At 39.0% G+C, this 3,512-nt stretch overlaps 1 long non-coding RNA gene across 1 annotated transcript in view; it reads left to right on the plus strand.

The window, feature by feature from the left end:
- Positions 1–460: 460 nt before the first annotated feature.
- The window catches only part of LOC138060415 (uncharacterized), an 8,870-nt gene continuing 5,818 nt past the window's right edge, over positions 461–3,512 (plus strand). The window contains exons 1-2 of the long non-coding RNA XR_011134346.1: positions 461–657; positions 1,529–1,744. This is a non-coding gene — a long non-coding RNA (uncharacterized lncRNA). The remainder of the gene's footprint in view (positions 658–1,528; positions 1,745–3,512) is intronic.

Raw genomic sequence — 3,512 nt, forward strand, 5'->3', positions numbered from 1 at the left:
ACCACGCTTAACCCATTTATATATCTTCTCGACCATAAATTTGTAATTGCGATGTTTTTCTTGTAGTAAAAACTTTCCTTTCCTTTCAGAGCTGAGCAAACTGCCATCAGTGAAGCACGATTCAAATGCGGTATTTGCTGCTAGTCATTCTTTATTCCAGCCGATAGAATTACACCCGGATAAAATATCATATTTCAAAACAAGTAGGCATCTGAAAAAGGCTTACAAAGCACAAACTGTATGAGTTGTAGCTATATTTTCGGTCGTTTCCACCCTTCTATTTTTTCTAAATCAACGGTTACAGCTTCTAGAAACACCAATTTACAGTAGAGTTACAACCACATAAGAACCTTGAAATTAAAACATCTTGCTTGAAAATATTTTCGGATCAAATACCAATCAATATTAGGCTAAATTATTTGTTTTTAGACGCCGGTTTCATAGTGTATAACATCTTTCTTGTATTGCAGAGCACTTCGACAGATGTCTTGCGACAATAGAGTCTAACATCAAGGCGACTGAAACGTTGTATAGATTCTTTGGTAAAGTGCCACCTCACCCTGCACCCACAACAAGAGCAACAAGCGAGTGCTCCATAATTGAAGATGAAGAAGATTGTGAAGAATTTGAAGGAACTGATGCAATTGTTTCCGAAAAGTAATGACTCATAAGACTCTTTATCTTATCATATCAAATGCACCTTAAGTACATCGATATTCTATTGAAATAAACCGAAGGGGAGGTGAATAGCGGTGGATATATACCAGGACGCAAAGCATCACAGACCCTGAGGGGGATAGTTGTTTTAGTATTTACCAAAACATTGAAATAAAAAATGCTCAGTTTAGAAAACGTTGCTCTTTATCTGGTTCAATTCATTGTTCAATTCAAAAAACTGACCGCCAGCAACAGTTAACACAGTGGTGGATTTCTCAATGGCGTCACGAATTGAGGTTAGCGACTTTCTGATCGACTTTCTGTTGACTGTTGTACTAGAGTGTGCTTTCTTCAATTCTTGCCTACCAGTAAAACGTTTGCAAACTCTTGTTAAATTCAAATTTATGGACTCATAAGAGCTATCAAAGTGTTAAGCCGCTCTGAAAAATAATTTTAGTTGTATTTGTAAAGAATCAAGTTTGAAATTGTTTTTTAAAAATGTCACTTTTGCGAAGTCAAGTTTGTTTACATTCCGTTTTTCAAACAGCCCACTTGTAAATTTGAAGCGACTTCTGTAAGCAACATCTTTTGTTCTTATCATTAAAAAGCCAAAACCAATTGTCATCTTTTTTCTGGTATTATAAACCTTCATTCAGAATACAGATTTTTTCGTCGGTAATGCGACACCATTTTGTCTTCAGCTTCAAAATCAAAATCAACTAATAGTCATTGATATCGCGAGGTACAGTAGCCAATCAGAACGCGCAAAAATGGATATAGGTTGGTTTGGTAAATACTAAATGGAATTATTCTATGAAATGACCTTATGATATTTTCGCACTGAAGCATTTATGTGTATTGCACTTTACAGCGAGAGTGATAACGCAAGTCTTACCGATACTTTTGAACGAGAGGACTGTGAAACCTCTGAAGGGTTTGAGGCGGATGAAATTGATGACGAACTCTTGCAGCACGAATCAGTAGATGAACTTCTAGATGACGAACTAGACACAGCCCCATTGGCACATGGAGAAGCAGAGGATCATACCGTAGAGAACGAGCCAGATGATCTCATTTCATGTACTATGTAAGTACGTCGTCAATATACCTTGGCTATTGCTAGATAAAGCAAGCGTCTCTGAGAGGGAAGGGGAGAAAGGGAAGCCTGGGCACGAGTATAATCGAGAACAGGGAATTGTTTTTGTAACTTTAGATTTAGAATTGCCGTAAGAAAACTAATTCTCAACTCATAATAATAAATTTGAAGCATTTCCAACAAACTGTTATTTGCAAATCATTGCATTGAGATCTATCAATAAATCCTGTGTACTTGATCCTCTGCCTGCAGTGGTAATGAAGGAATGTTTCACTTTACTGACACCTGTGTTGACTAACATAGTGAATAAATCTTTATCTACTGGAGTCATGCCTGATGTCCTAAAGATTGCAGTTGTGACACTGACTTTAAAGAAATATAATGCTGATTTCACCAAATATGAAAGTTTTCGACCTATTTCTAATTTGAAGTTTGTGTCCAAGCTTGTGGAAAAAGCAGTTTGTGTTCAGCTTACAGATTATATTACATCTAATAATGATGATCGGGGCTCTTCAAGGAAAACTTGCCCCTGCACAGTGGATGAGGTCAGTTGGCCCCACCTCTCTATGTTGAAGATTGCGTTTCAAAGCGATTCGTTACAACTGGAGCTACCAACTAATTTCGTCAGAAGATCTATGCAGGGCTTCTTTTGTTTAACATTGATTCTTGAGATGTCAAGGTGATAAAAATTACATATGTCTTGGAGGATCTGCACAGAAAACTTTGCGAGTTTAGAGCAAGCTGCGATTTCGCAAAGGTAATGCGTATTGTACATGATTGGATGCTGAAGTGATATTTTTGCCATGACTTCGTTACTCAAATCTTGTATGTTCTGTTCATGAATTTTATCCAGCTCTTCGGCCTGTTTGTCTTCTTCGTCCCCAGATTCAGTAGCTTGGACAACATTCTTTGAACCAAGGCATGCGAAAAAACTTGCAACTTGGTGAGAAGTTAAATAACTGGAAGCATCAAATCTAGCAGAGCCATCTGCATTTCTAACTTTTCTCATTGACTTGGAAACATTGGAGGGATCAGCTTTCTTTCCAGTCTGTTCGCCGATTTTGAATACTTCTGTAAGGTACTGTTTCTGGTTCATTCAGTCAGGTTCTTTGAGTACTGGAGGATTTCAACGCCCAGCCCATTCACAACGATGAACGGGAATCCAGTGCCTTAGCTGTACCAGTATCCTCTACAGGATTATCAACAGTGGCAACACCCTGTTCTAGTTTTGATGCATAGGACATCATTGCCTTATCGAGAAGCGTTAGGCTCTCAAGAGCATACTTGTGATTTCCAACATCAAGATGATGTTCAAGGGACGACAATCTTTGAAATGATTTTACGCATCCCTCTTCAGGACATGCAAACAGTTTACAGTGACACTCCACGTCGTCCTCACTTTGTTCATCCGAAGCTTCTCCAGCATCCGATGCCAATTGCTCCTCTCCTTGCTGGGTTTGGGGTGATTTCCTCCTCGCTGTAATCGCAGTGAATGCAGCCTTTGGATCTCTGGCCTCCTTTAATATGGTTAGCATTGGTACAGAGTATTTTTCTGGGAAATCGAACTGACTCCACAGCAGGAATTTACCTGGGCCAACCGCATATGACCTCCAAACTCTCATTCCCTCATTGCCATATTCAACGTTGTTGATAAAGCTAACACCTTCCCATTTTATAGGGACTGACTTGGGAATATTCTGTGTGCCACACAGCATAACTCTTACTCCAGACATACCACCCGAGGACTTTATGGCATTCT

Source organism: Montipora capricornis, chromosome 8 (genome assembly GCF_036669925.1).
Source record: "Montipora capricornis isolate CH-2021 chromosome 8, ASM3666992v2, whole genome shotgun sequence".
In the NCBI taxonomy this organism is placed as follows: domain Eukaryota; kingdom Metazoa; phylum Cnidaria; class Anthozoa; order Scleractinia; family Acroporidae; genus Montipora; species Montipora capricornis.